Source organism: Antechinus flavipes, chromosome 2, assembly GCF_016432865.1.
Source record: "Antechinus flavipes isolate AdamAnt ecotype Samford, QLD, Australia chromosome 2, AdamAnt_v2, whole genome shotgun sequence".
Taxonomy (NCBI): Eukaryota; Metazoa; Chordata; class Mammalia; order Dasyuromorphia; family Dasyuridae; genus Antechinus; species Antechinus flavipes.
In genome coordinates this window covers 253,475,438-253,494,940 of record NC_067399.1, presented here as the reverse complement: position 1 = coordinate 253,494,940, position 19,503 = coordinate 253,475,438, and the positions used below count along the sequence as shown (strand labels likewise).

General features: G+C 35.1%; 1 protein-coding gene across 2 annotated transcripts in view; it reads right to left on the bottom strand.

Moving 5' to 3' along the window:
• SLCO4A1 (solute carrier organic anion transporter family member 4A1) overlaps window positions 1-16,596 on the bottom strand; it is a 62,960-nt gene extending 46,364 nt beyond the window's left edge. Inside the window, exon 1 of one of the 2 annotated variants that reach the window (XM_051976712.1) lies at window positions 16,538-16,596. The gene's annotated coding sequence lies outside the window, so the exon portion shown is untranslated. Of the gene's footprint in view, window positions 1-11,726; window positions 11,888-16,537 lie in introns of those variants that run through there. The other variant, XM_051976711.1, reaches the window with a different exon arrangement.
• Window positions 16,597-19,503: the final 2,907 nt, after the last annotated feature.

The window sequence follows — 19,503 nt, the reverse complement described above, 5'->3', positions numbered from 1 at the left end:
ACCTAAATTTTATTATCTGGCTTATGTATTCCAATCTTTTATACAACAATGGAATAAGATTTGTCAAATGATTTAACAAAAAAACCCAGCAAACTAAACTATAGTATTCCTCTGAATCTGAGTTTAAATAACCCCATCAGAGAAAAACATGTTAACCTGAATTTTTGTAATCATTGATTCCTTTTTAGATATACACTATCACTTTAATAATACATACTAGAATTTTTCTAGGCATCAGAGTTCAGTTCACTGGCCTGTAATTTCTCAATTATTCTCTCAGTTTTTGAAGATTGGAACATTTGGCTTTCTTTAGACTTATGTTATTTTTGTGGCCTCCACAATGTTTCTTTCGGAAAAAAGACCACAACATTTTATTGAGTTGTTTTCGTTTCATTATCACTTCTGAATATTTCTGTCTCCTCCTTACTTAATGAGCTTTACCTTGTAAAGAAGAAAGAGAAGAAGGAAAGGTGAAGAAGGGGAAGAGCAGCAGGAGGAAGAGAATTAAAAAGAAGAAAAAAAAATTAGCAAAACCAACTAAAACATCAACCGAGTCTAAAACTTATATAATATTTTATACCATAGTCACCCATCCTCTGAAAAGAATGGAGGGAAGTAAATTTTCTAATCTCTTTTCTAGGGACAAACTTCTTGTTCATTATAGTTATAGTATTTGTTAGTCATTTTGTCTCTACAATTAGCATTGTGTCTGGCACTTAGTAAGTGCTTAATAAATGCTTATTGACTAATGACTGACAGTATTTCAAAGATTCCTAATGGTGGATCAGCAAATCGAGCTAATTTATCTTGTGATGTTTTGCTTTCCAGTTTGTAAAATATCTGTAACCAAAGTAAGAACTAGCATGATAACCAAGGTGGATGAGATCTTCAGCAACCATATGGTTTAACAAGAAAGAAGTATCATTATTTTTTCACAGTGTGAATATATAGGGCAGCCATAATTTTAGTCTTTTGGGAAATTTGGCAGAGCATTTTCTCCTGTTAATGTTTTTAAGCCTGTGGTTCAAAAACAGCTTCAAGTCCTCACAAGAAGTTTCCTCTTTTGGACTGATTAAATTTCAAAGCCTCAGAGCCATTTGCAGGTAGTCAGTAAAATCCCTTCATTCTAACTAATTAGGTTGATTGGGTGAGACCATTTCCCAGAGACAGCTGGAGAGTAGAAACAGGTGGATCTAATTTGAAGTAGTGTTACTTGGCAAGAAATTTTCATTGGGCCTTTGAGTCACCTATTTCTTCACCTGCTATCTGCTCCTTTATCTGCATTTGTTAGCTGGCCCAGAGCCTACAGAAACCATATAGACCACAGCAGCTGGCTATAGATTAATGAACCGAATGTAGGGAGGGACTATCTTACTGCTTATTTAAGAAAATGTATAAAACCATGATGCTAAAAAATTATCTGTCCATAGGTAGATTGAGCATTCTAAACATGCAGAATCATGTATAAGTTAACACATTTGTGTCTCTCCATGATCCTGCCCACTTCCCTCTCTCCCACCTAGAGCCATAGAGTCTAAAACTAAGAATAAAGGCCTAGTCAGATTTTTGTAACGTACCACAAGTTCTTCTCTGAAAGACAAATCTCCCAAATTATCTATGTTTTAAGTGTCACAGAGATGATCTTCTCACCAGGAACAATTTTGTTGGGAAGCCTTTTCCTCTCCTTAACAAATGGTCAAATGGGATAACCAAATCAATAAGCATTTATTAAGTCCTTACTATGTGTTAAGCAAAGAATGAAATCATCTCCATCTTCAGGAACTTTATGTACTGTAGAGGAAATATCATATATATATGAATATATATATCATATATGAATACATGTGAATAGAATAAGTTCAATATCGGATAGTGGTAGTTTAAGTGTAGTGATTTAGAATGATAGGTATAATTAGTGGGAATAGATCAGGACAGGTTTTGAATTGGGAGTATCTAAATGGCATTTAGAAGGATGAAAGAAGTTTATCCCAGTAAAGAGGAGGTGCAAGCCAGGGATCAGAGATGGCCAGCGCAAAGGGATACAGATGCTTTTGAGAATGGGGAACTGAGAGAAAGCCCATTTGTCTGGATTGTAGAGTACAGGGTCAGGCAATCAACGAACATTCCCTAGATGCTTATTATGTGCTAGACCCTGTGCTAAGTGCTGGGAATATAAATATAAGCAAAAAAGAAATATCATCCCTGACTTCAAGGAAATTTAATTCTAATTAAGTAAGATAACTCAAAGGAAGCTGAAAAGGAAGGCCAGATTTTGAAAGGCTTTAAAAGGTACACAAAGTGCTTTGTGAACTTTAAAGCAAGTAAACATGCCCTGTTGTTATAATTATTATTCCTTAAATGGTGAAATCTTCTTCTCCACAGCTTCCATTCATTATTTTCAGTTCTGTTCTCTGGACCAAGCAGAATAGAATCTCTAGCATCTATAGTTACTTTCAGATATGCGAAGGCAGTTATCATGTCTCCATCCCTCAGCCTATAATCTATTATGTTGAAGAGCCTCATTTTTTTTTCCTTAACAATATGCTTTAAGTCATGATTTTCAATCCATTCATCATCCTGACTGTCCTCCTTTGGGTATGTTCTAATTTGTAAAAATCTTTTTGTGACATGATGCCCAGAACTAAAGGCAATATTCTCTATGGACTAGAGCACAGTGGGTCTGTCATCTCCTTCATTCTAAATCCTAAATCTTTACTAAAATGGCCTAATATTGTATTGGCTTCTTTTATCAACCTTATCACACTGTTGACTTACATTACAATAAGGGTCCACTAAATGCTCCAGATATTCTCCACATGAAAACTTTTAGCCATGCTTTTCTCATCTTAGACAGGTGCTGTTAATTAAAACAACAACAAACAATATAGGACTTCACTTTTAGCTAAAATAAATTGTTAAAAATAAAAATTATTTATCTATCTTTAATCACTTACATTTCCCAAAACACTGTCCCTTTCAGGAATCCTTTTTAACCAAGAATAAAAAAGAGAGAGAAAACCCCAACAATTCATTAAAATTAGCCAATATGTTGGAGAAAGCATAGCATTGTATGTAGTATTACACACACCCATATTTTGCTACCCCTGCAAAGAAGGTGGAAGTAACTTCTATCTCTTCTTTGGATCCAATCTTGTTTAATCCTATGAAATGTTATTTTCTTTAAAAAAAATTTTGTTCTTAATACTTCATTATGGCATAGATCCAGTGGAGCTTAAGCTCCAGTAAATTCTGCCAAACTAAGAAAAACTGTTTAGCAACTTATGCCTCCTAAGGATCAACTTAGTTCAGTTGGAAAAATTTATTACCAAATTAACCACAGGATAAGAGATGCTGTTACAAAATCAAAAAACAAAACCAAAAACCTAAAACTAAAAACCCACCAAAGACCATCTTCCTAAATAAGATAGGGAATGTGGTCTGGGTGATGAAAAAATTATCCCCCCCCCTTTCACTTTTCTATTTCTTGAATCTGAAAAAAGGTTTTTCCAATCAACTGTCTTTAACTTCATTTACCATCCAGGTCACTTTTCTGACAAAAACAACAACAACAACAACAACAACAAAAAACCAACAACAAACCTTTACTGGCCATCATTTATATCTAAATATAAACACTCTTGAGGGCAGGAATTATCTTATTCTTGTATTTGTATCCATAACATGTAGCAAGTCCATTGGCACATAGTAACCCCTTAAAAAAGGCCTTTTATTTTTATTCAAGCAAATTCAGTTTATTATTTCAGGTACAGAGCATATTATTTAAGGGGCTAATTGTGCTGCTCAGCTTTTTTTTTTTTTAATTGTTTGCAGATTTCACAAACATGCATCTATACCCTCATTTAACCATAACTAAGAAACCTGTACTGCAAGGAGCCTATATTTTAACCCAGTGCATAATATAATGCCATATATATGGCGAATTATGTCAAATCAAATATACAATGAAACATCGAAAAATGTTTTTTGAGAAAAGCTCTTATTTTTACATTTTATGCTGTTAGTAATAAGGCAACCTTTTAAGGGGGTAGAGTGGGGTGACAAGTATCCTAAAGTGAGCACTGTTTATACAATTACTTTTTGCATTAAAAAATAAAAATATTTTTAAAAATGACATCATACAAGGTCTATTAAAATATTTCCTTATGAATCACATTGGGAGGGGGAAATGAGAACAAAAGGGAAAAAGCACAAGAGAAAAAAAAAACAGAAGAAAAAGGAGGGGGAAGAAAGTGAACATAGCACATTCTACAAGTTTTTAAAAAAAAAAAAGCTGAAGCTTGCTTCTCACTAGAAAGTTGGGTCTCTATATGCAAATAATTTGAATAAAGAGCTCAGAAAGAATATCCTATTATTAGGCATAACCCTCCCATTGAAAAACAAGCTCCTTCAGAGTTGAGATTGTTTCATTCTTTGTGTTTGTAATGACCAGTGCCTAGCATAGTACCTGGCACATTACAGATAATTAATAGATGCTTGGGCAGTTGGTAAGACTACTTAAGATGCTGGTTGGAAAGTCAGAACTATTTTCAAAACCTGCTTTTGGTGTGTTCTAGCTGTGTGAACTTGGACAAGCTACTTAACCTCTGTGACCCAAAGTTTCTTCATCTGTAAATCATTAGAGTTGGTGACCTTCTAGCTTTAAGTTTATGCCCCTATTTATACTTTACAGTGGTCAGCATCATCTAAATATCACAGGGAAGGATATTTATGTGTTGCCTTTTTAAGAATTTTTTTTTTTAATACTTAAGGCAATAGAGAAACCCTTACAAATTAAACGACTAGGAACATTTCCTTTAATTATGTGTATATCAGTATATACAATTAGTCTTGAAGATATGAAGCTAATAGGCAAGCATTAGTTTTTAAGAATTAAACTAGAAAATTCTTTAACTTGAAAATAATGTCATTCTAATAAGCACGTTTATTAGCATTTAGAAAGAATATATTCAACTTGGGTAGGCTTTTGCCTTCATTTAATCAAAAACTGCCACCTATATCTAATATCATCATAGTTTTTTTGTTTTTGAATCTCATTCAATGTTACTTGATTCATAGATCTTCCAAAACATTTTCCAAATCACTGTATCAAGACATCAACTACATAAATGCTGGCTTTGAGGACTCAAATAGCTATCAATTTGACATTTTTTTGAGTGGACAGGATTATTTGTAAAACAAATCCAATTATGATTAGCCATCACTTTTCAAAAGAAACTTTTATGATGTCTTTTAAAGTAATTTATTGTTTTTACTTGGCATGTAAAACATTATTTTGAAAAAATAAAACAAAGTAATTAAATACATAAAACAAGAACCTTTTAGCACTTTATTTCAACTCAATTTAAAGAAAAATTTCATAATTAGAGAATTGGAGAAGCAGAATAAGCCGTCCATCAGAATCATTGGATTTCTTGTCATTGAAAGCTTTCGAGCACAAGTTGAACGATTACTTCTCAGGAAGCTTGAAGAGAGCTTATATCCATTGCATTTTGAACTAGATGACTTTTGAAAATCCCTTTTAGTTCTGAGATTCTGTGAGTTTACAATATTATGGGATTTATAGTACAAACTATTATCTTATTGTGTTGAAAAAGCGAGGTTCTCTCTGTGTATTTTCAATTCAATTCAATTTAAACTTTCAAATGCTTAATTCATACAAGGTATTGATGTTACAAAGGTGAGAAATGACAATTATTGCTTTTAAGGAACTTACTCCAGTTTACCTTGCCCTCAAGGAGCTGGCAGAGAAATGAAAAAAGTATGTAAATTATTATAGACTACTTTGTAACTTTCCCTCTTATCTACTATAAAATAAAAATTTCCATTTGATAGTACTTTTAGGTCTCTGAGGTTGACATGTCAGTCAAAAAAACATGCCAAAATGTGCAAACAATGCAAAAAGTATTATTTAGCTAGAGTTTGTAGCTCCATTATCATAGAATCTGAAGCCACAATTTTGGTCACCAGAATGCAGTTACATTGTTTCAAGTAGAAGACCCTAGAATGTTTCAAATATAATAGGATAATTTTCTGGGTTTTCAAAATAATATATTTTCTACTTTCTATACAGATGTTAAAGTAGATTTTTTCCCATGAACATTTAGATACATTTTGGCCTACATTTTACTGCCTTAATATAGCAAGAAATAATTTTTAAAATATATTTTAAGCTATAAACGAATCAAGCACAAACTGTTAGAGATAGAAGAGAGAGTAAAAAAAGAATCTGTCTTCACTCTTGAGGAAAACAAGGTCTAGAGAATTACAGTTACTTCCCTGGAACAAGGACCTGGGGAAATCAAAGCTAGAACCCAGAACTTGTGCAATGTATTTGCCAGCATCCTTAAGTTGCCAATTTTAAAATCTATGAAGTTTAGTGACTTCAGAAAATAGTCAGCAAATAACAAAAGGCTGGCTACACAATAATAATAATAGCTCACATTTATAAAGCACTTGAAGGCTTGCAAAGCATCTTACATAAATTATTTTATTTCATACAGAAAGAAGAATCTAATGACTGTGATGCAAATATTGTTTCCCAGGATAGGATAGGCTTATAATTAATATTGACATTACATGTAAATAAGCAATTCACGTATTTATTGTATTTTTTATTTTGAACTTCATAAAAACTGGTCCTCTCCCCAGCCCAAACATATGAAGCAGAATAGAAAAGAGGATTATATGGGAAACCCAATTCTCTTATACATAGTTGTTTTAAAAAAAAAGTATAGAATGAATTTTATATGCTACTTTCAAATGATTCTCTTTGTTTCCTTCTGAACTCATTTCTGCTCTGTTTTTGAAACTGTTTCAAAGACTCTCTTTTCTTGACTTTTTTTATTGGGGATGAGGCAGAAACAATACTATTGCTAGATCCCCTCTTCAAGGTAATTTTTTTTTTGTGTGTGTGTGTGTGAAGAAAATAGGTAGTTACCTATGGGAGAAAGAAGTGTCAGGAAAGGCTTCATGAACTGAGCTTTGAAGGTAAATAAGAATTTTAAGAGGCAGAGGTGAGGAAGTATATTGCAAGCATGGATGACAGTTCATACAAAGGCATAGAAAAGGGGGTGAGTGTATTTTGTATGAGAAGCAGCAAGAACAGCCCATTTGGCAGGACTTAACTCATTTGGTCAAGAGTATCTCAAAACCCAGGTCAGTCTCCTTATACCATTAGCATAAATATAGTCCAATAAAATCCACAACACTTGGATATAAATACATGAAATAAAACCAGGAAATGGTAGATATCTTTTCTGTTGAGCTTTCAGCCCCTAATTCTCCTAATGTTGAGGGCCTATATGAAATAGCACCAAAATATAACTTTAGGACATCTCATATAAGTGCAGTCATCTGTTCTCCCATACATAGTAATTTGATTAAATGAGATGATGTGATATTTGGATTACCTGGGAGATTATCCACCTTAAGTCTGTTAGCTATAGGGCATAGTGTCTTTTATTTCTAGGTCACAGGGCCAAATTCAGGTAAGCTGGTATAGTCTGGATGGCACATAGGAAGATTCCCTTCTTCTCCCCGCTAACAGTAGCAGCTGATCATAAAATGACACCATAAGGGTCTTGGAAAGGACCTCAAGAGCTACTATTCTAATACAAAAAATCTCTTGTTGATTATGATTGGGAAGGCAATGAGACCATGATTACTCATTAGTCACTTGTACTACACCAGATGATCACTTTTCAGTCTTTATACATAAACTCACTAAGTGTTTAGAATTCCTTCTTTAGCATCCCTGCCTGAGGATTTTAGGGAAGAGAAAATTCATTACTTCAGCTGAAGGCAGTCTATTCTACTGTTGGACAATTCTAATTATTAGGAATTTTGTAATTTTTTGTTTGGAACTGTGATATCAACTAACTGCTCCTCATTCTGCCTCTTGGAGTCCAAAAAAAAAGTTAAGACTTCTTCCACATAGGGGCTCTTGGAATCCTTTAGGACATATTCTCCTACAGGCTAAAATACTCAGCTGTTTCCTCAATTCCTCCTATGGCAAATTCCCTTACCTTCCTGGTTATCCTCCTATATAGATCTACTTTAGCTTAGCAATATCCTCTTTAAAATGCAGTACCCAGAAATAAGCAAAGTACTCCCCCTGATATGACCAGGATAGAAAGCAGTAGAATGTAATTTCCCTCCTTCTGGGAACTAGATTTCAATCATTATTGCCTAGTATCATATTTGCTTGTGGCTAACATGTCATATCATTGACTCATATTGAACTTGCCCTAAAATACCACATATTTCCTCCTCCCTCTCCCTCAACCTCTTGGCTTTTTCCACAGGAAATGTTGTATAGCTATAATTTCTCCAATTTCTATTTGGACAGTTGACTTTTTAAACTCAAATGTAGGACTTTACATTGATTCCCATTAAATTTAATTTACATTCTAACATTCTTATCAAAGGTTCTATATTCTTACAAGAAAATACTAGATAGTAGTGGAAATACTAGAGAGTAGAGTGAACTCAGAAGTCTTTCCTTATCTACCCATTCTAAAATCACTTTTTAAATTTAATTTAATTTTGCTATATGGCAGTTTCTTTCTAGATCAGATCTCTTTTTAGGCAAGTTGAAACTTATAAACTCTTATCTAGCACAGATTCCACTCTCTGATCATTTTGGCATCAATTTCTATCTTTATCTACTTAATATTCCTAAATATAAGGTTAGTCTCTCCTCAGGAGATTGCTATTAAAAGAAGGGATGCTTGTACAGGCAATATGCCATTTCAGGAAGTATCTTCAGGAAGCTGATAGAGTTGATACTTTAAAGACTGAGAAGCAATCATTTAATTTATTCCAGGTGACTGATATTGGTTAAGGGTAACTAGATAGCACAGATGAGTGCCTGAAGTCAGAAACATTTATGTTTTGAGTTCAAATTCAGCCTCAGACACTTCATACCTGTGTGACCCTGAAAAGTCACTTAATCCTGTTTGCCTCAGTTTCTCATATATAAAATGAGCTAGAGAAGGAAATGGCAAACCCAGCCACTATCTGCCAAGAAAACTCCAAATGGGGTCACAAAAAAACCAGACAGAACTGAAAAATATACAATACAACTTGTGGTCTCATAACCTTCCTAATGTCCCAATCAATCTCCAAGCATTTATAAAATGTTTATGTTTTAAAACAACCCTTTCCTACATTGCTATGAAAGGTTTATTTAGGAAAATTCTTTCATCGTCCTACCTCAGCTGTCAGGGATAAAAGCTACTGAGACCAGCTAAATGCCAATCTTTCTGGTATTTTATTTCTCAAACAGTTTTATTTCAAGCATTTACAAGAAATACTTGATATTCATAAACTCTCAGACTGTCAGACATAGAAAAACTAGTCAATTTATTGTAATAGTTTAAAATATCTGACCTCACTTCCAATTTTAGGTATTTAGAAGGCATTTAGGCGTTTAAATGCAACTGTGGTAATATTGTCCTTGCTTCCCTCTTTTTGTACATTAGTCTCCTCAGTTGTAAAGTCAGACTGTGTATGGTAGAAACTGAAAATATATCTCTCTTTTATGATCTATTGGGAAGTCCTGTGGGTTACTCATAATAAAAAAGTTATTAAAAATTCCTTTACCATATATAGTTATGGCACTTTTTAATAAGGAAGAAAACTAAAGCCTCCAGAAGAAGCCCCATTCACTCTTGTACAAATGACACCTGATATTAATATGAGCAATAAAAACAACAAAAATCTTCATATTCCCCTGATCTCTGTCTTGTGCTAAATAATAATAATTTTTAAAAAATCAAATAGATCTGAGGAGAAAAAAACTAATTAATTGTTTTCATTTACAAGAATTCTGCTTTACTTTTGTCCATTTTTTTTCATCTTCCCTCTTCCTCTACAAGTGAATAGGTCTACTCATACAATTACAAAATACATAAAGATAGAAGCCATTTTAATTGTTAAATGACAAGAAGAGATCCAGTCCCTAATCAGTTATCTAGGGGTCATAGGTTCAACTTGAATCTTCTTGCATTTTTTCCCACTCCCATTCTCTAGAATTTTTTTTTTAAGCCATGCCAATTATCTTGGACAAATTGCTAAGGAGGATATTTTTATTGACCTAATTCCTTTTTGCTTTCCATTTCAACCTATTAAAATCCCACTGATTCATTCAATCTTTGTTAAATATCTACTGTGTGCCAGACTCTAAATATATAAAAACAAAAACGAAAAAGTCCTTGCCTTCAAGTACATTCTTCTACAGTAAACCAATACATACAGAAAATAGATATAAAATATATATAACTTAATGGAATCGGGGGGGGGGCACTGGCAACTGTAAGGATCCTGATGTTTACTTTTGCAGGTGGCATTTTAGCTGTTCTTTAAATAAAGTTAGGGATTCTAAGGGAGAAGAAGTGAGGTAGGAGTTTCCTCTAAGCATGGGGGAAAGACTAAAGTGTAATATGGTACATGAGGAACAACAAGTAAGCCACTGTGGCTGAAAAATAGAATGTGTAAAGGTAAAGGGATTTGTAGTAAGTCCAGAAAGGTAGATTGGAGCTAGATAAAAAAAAAAAAAACTTTGAATCTAAAGTGAGTTAAGCTTTATATTTTGTCCTATAGGCAAGAGAGTACTATTGAAATTTCACAGCAGGGAAATGGTATAGTCTTCCTTCTGCTTTGGTAATGTCTATTTGGTTATATGTATAGATAGATATATAGATACACATATATCTATATATCTATCTATAGATAATTTTGACTTAATTGGTTTCATTTGTAGTCCTGTGTGTTTTATTTTATGAATTTAAAAAATATTATTTTGAGAAGGGAACCATAGCTTTCACTAGACTTGCAAAAGGGTCCATATATAAAAGTTTAAGAATCCCTGGACTAGAAACATAAGTTAATTAAGAGTATGATCATCATCCAGATGATTTGGGATTTGGAAAAGAATGAAGGCAATTTAACAGTGGGTTAAGGGACTCAAAGTTAAAAGACAATGTAAAGTTAGACTGATTAACTATAAGATCAAGATTTTGAAGGCAAGAAATAGGACAGAGCAGGAGTTGTAGCCAGGAAAAGAAAGGAAGATATAGTGACTGTATGGAATAGGTGAGGCCAAAAATAAGTTTAGGTGAGCTGAGAGGTATAGGGTCATCCTTATGATGTCATCCCTGTGAGTTGTAATGGTGAAATGAAGGTACAGATCATTGGAATTGAGGAGGTTGATAAATTGTTAGAAAATAATGGGTTATCAGCATGTAACTGAAGTTCTCAATTATAAGATTGGAGTTGCAAAGGAGAGAATAACTGAATCAGATACTGAACTCCTTGAGAAGGGAGAAAGAATGCCCTGGAAGCTGATAGATAATAACCACTAGGGTCTGGATAGGATGCTATATTAGGATGGAATATACCTCAAAGAAGGTGGGAAGAGAGAATCTGAAAGCAGTAATAAAGAGCAAAAAGTATACATATTCCTCCTCTTGGCCCAAAATGTGTGTGGGAGAGGGGTCAGGGAGGAATGAATCTGCATCTACAGTTAGAAAGGGTAGCCACAGATGCAGAGTCTTCTGGGAAAGTCCAGGCTTCTGTGATTGCCAGGAGACAAAAGGAACAAGTCTAACTTGTAGAAAATTTTGTTACAAATAGAATGGGGGCTTCATAGAGTCAACAGAGGGGGAGAGTTGAGTTGCTAGGAGCAGAGCAGGGATGGGACTGACCTTAATGGGTATGAGAGATCAGGGAGTAGTACCCAGAGAAAGGAACTTCTATCGAGGCAGCCTACAACTGAGTCAGAAGGATTCTGAATGGAGCCCAGGACACTAGATTGCTATTCATTTGATTATCATTTTCTAAGCAAGGCTGGGAGGAAGATGGTGAATGGGCAGCAAGGTAGATAGGGAGTCTTCAGGATACACAAAGACAAAGGTCAGGTTAACAGCTAGGTCATAAAGACCTAGTTCATATGTCATGATAGATCTAAATGATACCTCTTGGGCAAGTCTGTTAATCTCCCTGGCCTTCAGTTTCTTCATCTCTAAAATGAAAGAGATAGACTGGATGACAACTAAGATTTCTTCCAGATCCTTTGACCCTCCATGAGACTTTTTATGATCTGTCCATTCAGAAATGACCAATTGTACCTTCAAACACATATCTGTTCTGTTCTGAATTATGACTATCAGTGTTATCTGTCTTGTCCTCTCACTTAAACTAGAAGGGAAGGAAGGACAGGATCTTAATTATCTTTCTATTTCTCTCAGCATAGTGGTCTGCACATAGTAGATATTTTATATCTATTTATTTTTTTCATTCATTAATACAATGAAAATGTTAGAAATGTTATTTTAAGAGATTGAGACTAGTAAAGCACAAGTTGCAGGCCAGGACTTGAAGCCAAGCTGTTTTTAGAACATAACCACAATAAATTTTTTTAGACTTATCGCACTGTGCCTGCTATTAGAGTTATTTTTGTACTTGTCTTAATTTTCCTTATGAGATGATCAATCCCTTGCTGTACCTTCCCCACTGCATAACCTAAACATGGACCCTGCAAACATTAGGCACTTAACTCAGCTACTCTTCAGTATTTCCAAAAGCCCTTAGGATGCAAAGTCTCTCCACAGCTTCTCTCACACAGGTTCATGAATTACTAGGACTAAAGAGAGAGAGAGAGACAGAGACAGAGAGAGAGAGAGAAACAGAGACAAAGAGACAGAGACAGACAGACAGAAACAGACAGACAGAAACAGAAGAGAGAGAGAGAGAGACATAGAGAAATAATATGTTTATGTATGTGTGAAAGAAAGACAGTCACAGACGGACAGAAATGGGGGAGAGAAAGAAAGAGAAACAGACACAGACACAGACACAGAGATCTGTGAAGCTGCCCATTAAGGCACAGAGAGGTTGTGATGTGAATCAGACAGAATTTCATAAGTTGAAACAGGATGTAGAGGTCTTACCCATGTTTCAACAAGAATCCTTTTTCAGAACTCTGGTCAAGTGGTCATTCATTCTTCAGCCTGAAGAAAAGGAGAGCAATCCCAATACCTCCTCAAAGTAGCCCATTTCTCTTTTGGACAGCTCCCATTGTTAGGATGGTTCCCCTTTTCCTTCTGCCCTTTTGCACTGAAGTTTTTCTGGCTTACTAGTACTAACCAAAGTTGGTATGTGTGCAATACAAACCTTATATAAGCTAGGGATGGGTGTCACAAGGAAAGCTATGACTAGATAGATATATAGACAGAATATAAATATATTTTTTAAATCTCTGAAAATTTATCCTTTGTTTCTCAGAAAGGATTATAAGAGACTCTAGATCAGGGCTCTTAACCCTTTTTTGTAACATGAACTCCTTTGGAAGTTAGTGAAGCGTAGAGAACTCTTCCTGAAATGTCTGAAAACACATAAAATAAAATGGAGGGAATTACAAAGAAAACCAAATATAATAAAATAAAGAGGTAATTTTTTCCCCTTTCCCAACCAAGTTTACAGACCTTCTGAAATCTATCCCCACACTCCTTAACAGTCTGTAGACTCCAGGTTAAGAATGCTTGTCTGGTATTTTACCAGTTTAGGGCATAAAACACATGTACTTTAAGATTTCTGTCTTCACAGAGTTAATCTTGCAAAGCGGCCATTCAGTCTGTACCTAGGATTATCTCAGAATAACATTTTAATCCTTCAGATAGCCAGATCATTTGTCCATATTTCCATTTGGTGGCTAGCTGGAACAAGCTAGCCAGGACTAAGCTAAATCCTCATGGGAGAAACAGAGCTAAGAGCTGACCACTAGTAGTCTAAAGGCAATTTTAGCAAGGTTGGGAAGAGAGATCCTCAAGTCCTTTTAGCTATAATCTACTCAGAAAGTGGAAACTGTTTGAAAATTGTCAGTTTAATTTCTCTTGTTTTTAATCAAGACATTTAGCCCATAAAACCTCAATAGTCTTGCTTTGTCCTCCTGTCATTTGGGCCCAATTGCCACCAGCATGTCTCAGATAAGCAGGCTTGCTCATTCTCTCCCCATAGCCTCAGGTTTCCCATCACTCTCCTGGGTTTTGATTTTGTCCCTTCAGAATCTTCTTTCACAATGAAATCACTCAGGTACACTTCTGTTTTTTCTCCTCATGCTGCTGCCAAATGCCCTAATTGGATTCTTTTCCTTCCCTCTTCATAAATTTACACTCATCTGTATTTCTGTAGTGCCACTTTTTACTTCTTACTCTTTTACAATAAAAGACAAAAGCAATAAAACAGAAACCATATGCCCCCCACAGTTTGGGAGATGAACACTCAGCAGGCAAGTCACGAGGGCTTCCAATTTGCATATATAATTACCATATGTAAGAAAGCACTTCTACATGAAGGCTGAGTTAGTTTTCTATGAAGTGAGAATAATACAAGTTTTGCTTGGAGGCTGCTAACAATAAAAGGGTTGTATCAGAGAGTAGGACTTATGAAGAAGGGATGAGCAAAGATAACTTTTTTTTTTTTTAAAACAAGAAGTCATGTTTCCCTTTCTAATTCACTCTGAGGATGTAACTGTCCAGAACCCTGTAGTGTGAAAAGGGGGAATCCAATGCTGATGCTTTTCTGACCTAAGGGGAAAGAGTGCTCATCTTGAATCACTCACAGTTTCTATACTATGATATTTTTACAGATTTGCATTTGGGCACTGAACTATTTAAAGATTACAGAGTGAACCAGCATGTTGCCTTTCTTACTTTTTGATTCACAATGTTTGACTCAGATATAAAATTTTGTATCACATAGTTACTAGCTCTGAGAGTTTGAACAAGTCATTTAAGATCCTTTTATCCCGGTTTTCTATGTAAAATGTAAGAGTTAGACTCAATTGTCTCTAAGGTTTCTTTCAGATCTAAATGATCTATGATTCTACTTAAAAAAAAAATTCCTGTGTCATTGGAAAGTGTATATTAAAGTCAAGAACTCTTCTTCAAATATTTCACAATAGCTCTCAACAATGATAATGATACAATCATTAAAGATATTAATAACTGACATTTTTGGTATGTTTTAAAATTGATAACATTTTACAAACATTATTCTCATTTGAATCTCACAACAATCCCGTGAGGCATCACTCTAAATATTTTCCATATTTCACAAATGAGGAAACTGAGGTACATAAAGATTAAGTGACTTGTCCATAGCTATCAGACAGAAGATTGAAAGCCAAGTCTTTTGATTTCAGGTCAATGTTCATTCTACTGTTTGCCTCTCAGACAACAGTAAGAAGGAGATGTAGCAAAAAAGAGATTGTAGATCATTTTTGGTTGTAGAATTTTTTCCCCTGATGGAATGGGTGGGACTAATAGAACTAATTGTATTTTATTTATTTATTAGCAATTAAAAGGGAAGAAAATGATCACTGTTTTTGTCTTTTCTTTCAAGGGAATGAACAGAAAAAGGTCATCCAGGCAACATAAAATCAATGTGGAGGAATATAATTAATCAGAGAAAGAAAAAGAAACTATGGGGGAAACCTAAGGGCAGCCCTCGTGTCTTAGTCTGTGCAATAGCCATGAGAATGTGGCTAGCTACATTTCTTTACCCCAAAGAAGAACATGACAAAGAGGAAGTGGTGGTTAGTCAGAGCCAGGGCAACTCTTTCATTTAACCAAAGACAGGGACTCCTGCATGCTTGTGGTGGCTGTAGTAGCATTTAATTGCAGACAGAAGTTCAGGGAAAAGTGATCTAAATGGGAGTAGGGGTGAGTGTTCAAGTTCCTTCAAGAAGCTATGAAAGTACACAGAAGAAAAAGTTCAAGCAAGATACCAGCAAGGTATGTAGAGAGGAACCCCAAGTACCATATGTTCTCCTATCGTTATCCATCTGTTCCTGGACCAAAATCTAGGAAAAACAGAAAGGATACTTACTGAAAACATGCTCCCAACCTCCCTGGAGTACACATCTGGTGATGTATCTTATTAAGCTTTCAATGATGCTGCTCAGCTCCCTTAGGGCTTTGCCTTTGGAATATAGCCAAACAATGGCAAATATGGAATACTAGAGATCAGTCTCAAAGAAAACACTGAAATTAGCCATTTGGCAAGCTTTCTGATTGCTGTTGTAACTTTAAGACTTCTGTCTTATGTGCCAAGGTCTCTAGCTTTAAATGGAGCTGCTTCTGATACTGACAACAAACAACTACAATTCTCCAAGGAGAGACTGATAACTATATTTGAGAATCTGATTTAAAAAAAAATCTTATTACCAGGGAAATTCTTTTGTGAATTACCTATGCATAATGTAAAACAAAACAAAACAAACTCAAGACTGAATAAGGATCATCCTTGAAATTGTTTGTTTTTCCAAAACAAGTTTTTCCTTATATATCAAACCTTACCAGATCTTCCATCCCCAACTACATTTGTTAGTAACTTCCCTTAACCATTACCCTGCCTTGTATTTATACACATAGGAGGAAGTAGACAAAGCAGTAGTTAAGAGCATTAGGCCGAGAATCAAGAAGAACTGAGTTCAAATCCAATCCCAAATACTTACTGTGTGATCCTGGACAAGTCACTTAATCTGTTTGTCTCAGCTTCCTCAACTGTAAAACAAAAAGAATAAAAGGACCTACCTTTATAAACTCTTTTATACAGAGTTTAGCACAGTATCTGGTACATAGTAAGTTTGCCATTTCTTTCCTTACAGATGCACAATGCTGTTTCCACCAAAATAATGAAAACTCTTTAAGAGTTTTATCTATCGCTTTGTCTTCCTAGAACAATTTTTAGAACATGGGTTCAATCTTGTCCAGCTCTTCTTGATTCCATTTGATGTTTTTTTGGCAGAGATACTGACTGGCTTACCATTCCTTCTCCAGTTCATTTTATAGATGAGGAAATTGAGGTAAATAGGGTTATGTTACTTGCCCAGGGTCAACATAGCTAGTAAGTGTTTGAAGCTGGTTTTGAACTTACAAAAATGAATCTTCCTGACTCTAGGTCTGGGCTCTCTACCTATTATCTAGCTGCCTGAAGCTAAACAATCAGCATTTAACAGACATTCATAGAATGCAATTATGGTTCCACCAGTCTAAGAGATCTTGAATAATCAGCTATCTTCTCAACTGTACCCCAAGGACAAATGGTGAATCAAAATGCCAGGAAACAAATACAGTGATGCTATAAGATAGAGACTTGAGAAAAGTTCGTTATTCATAGAACAAAATGTGGCCCAGGGATTCCTAAGGCTCCAGGGGGCGGGATGAGAAGTCAAAACTATTATCATAATACTAAAACATTTTACTTTCTAATTTGGTAAATCACATTGGTATAGCCTACATAAACAAAATCTCTTGGAGCAGGGGTTGTTATTCTTTGTCCTTCCTGCTGAATGACTGAGATGTCTGGAAAGCAATGTCATGACATATAAATAAATTGGATTGGGTTGGGGGGGGGGAAACAGGAGAGGATAGTCAACATTCAATAGTCAAAAAGGTTTCCCGAGATAAAGAAAAAAAAGTTTGAAAATTTCCCACTCTAAAGTTCTATATTTCCTCTGATGGTAATAGGCAACCATCACCTCAATGTTCTGGTAGGTTGATTTAGAATGTGGTGATTGACATTTATTATATATACATATAATAGATACTGATGGGCTCATACATAAAAGCAGTATCTATAAAAAAAGTTTCTGCCTCATAGAAAAATACAGTTTGACCAGTCTTTGTACTAGTGAGCAGTCCATTTCCTAAGTAGTCTGCCAAGAAAGACTGCTAGGATATGATCCACTAGGGAAAAATGAGTTTTAAGGGCCATATAATAGATGGAGCACTGACCCAGTGTCAGAAGAACCTGAGTTCAAATCCAGTTCCAGAGTTTGCCGGCTGTATGACCCTGGGAAAATCATTTAGCACTGATTGCCTCAAAAAAAAATATGCCATAAAGTAGATGAAAGAAAAAATATTTCTGAGTTAACATGGGAGCCAAATAGGAATCTGAAAATATAATACAAAGGTATGCATATGGTAACTCCTTTCAGTCTCATTCTAGAAATTTAAACCTAAGTTTCCCAATGCAACTCAATTCCGATCCCTTCTTCAACTAGGATTGTATATATATTAAATGAGAGAAACTAAAACTTCTTTCCAATCCAACTGATAATCAGTCTACTCTATAGAAACAGGAAGACCAGAGTTCAAAATTTTGCCTCAGACATTTACTGGCTGTGTTGCTCTGAGTCACTTAACCTCTATTTGTCTGTTTTCTTTTCAATAAAATGGAATTAAAAATAATACTACCGTCCAAAGTTATCATGAAGATCAAATGAGATAATCATAAAGAACTGTCACATTAAATTCTAGATAAGTATTAGCTATTATTCTTCTTCTGAATCACAATATCTAGTAACTGCTGACAATCGATATTATCTGCAAATACTATGCCAATAACATTCTAAAGGAAACTTTTTTTATATCTAGCTGAGTCACTGCATTTTAAAAAGAAACCCTGAAGCAATCAACCAACCAGAAATTTGGTCATCTGTGGAAGAAAGTTTGCAGAGTGACATACTTCTCCACAATTTAATGCGAATTCAGAGAATCAGAAAGTAAAATAGTCCTGACCTCCAGAGAGATAAAATTTTTCTAAGGGGCTCAGGGAATTATGCCTTCTTGTTTTTCAAACTAAATACTGCAGGATAGTGTTTTGTTTTATTAATTATTTTGGAACAGGGCAGCCCAGAGTAGAAATGAACATAAACAGATTTGATCATAGTTCCCCAAATAATAAAGGCTTCTGAAGTCCATAAAACCAAATGATTCTCCATCTTTTCTCTTAGTTACTCTCTCGGTGCATTGACCAGTTTATAACTGATACTAGAGTCATCCAAATATGCTTCATCAGCTCTGGGATTTCCTTATAGATAAAGGACTTTAGTTGGTGCCCATTGTGCTTGAAATCAAACATCTGCTAGAATTTGAATACTTTGCTCAGACACATTTCCAGGCCTAGAGTTCTATCTGCTCTGATCTCCCACACTCAGTGAGTATGACAATGCCTGCCCAGCAGCTGTTTAAAGATAGATTTACTTCTCAATTCTAAAAAGTCCGTCAACCATCTCCACTTGCCCTAAAACAATAGCATGCTTCTCATTTTTGATATTTTTTTCCATTTCCCCTCCTTCAGAGAACAATATGTCCTTTTCCATGCTTGAGAATTTTCAGATCACATGGGTCCAGATGGAATATTTTGGGGACCTCCCCATCCTGATACTTGGCAGAAGTATGCAGGATAGGGCAAACAAGGAAAGAAAACAAGGATGTGATTTGCATGGCTTTCACACCCCTTCATTTTTTCCTACCTCCTACACATGAAATGCTCACAAAAAAAATGGTTCCTTTTTATTTTCCTCCCAATAGGTCTTTAACAACAATAAAATATTATCTTCAAAAAGACCTTTACATGCAACTTTAGGCTTTTGGTAGAAGGAAGCCCTGTTAGTATTTTGGCAATTTAATTTGG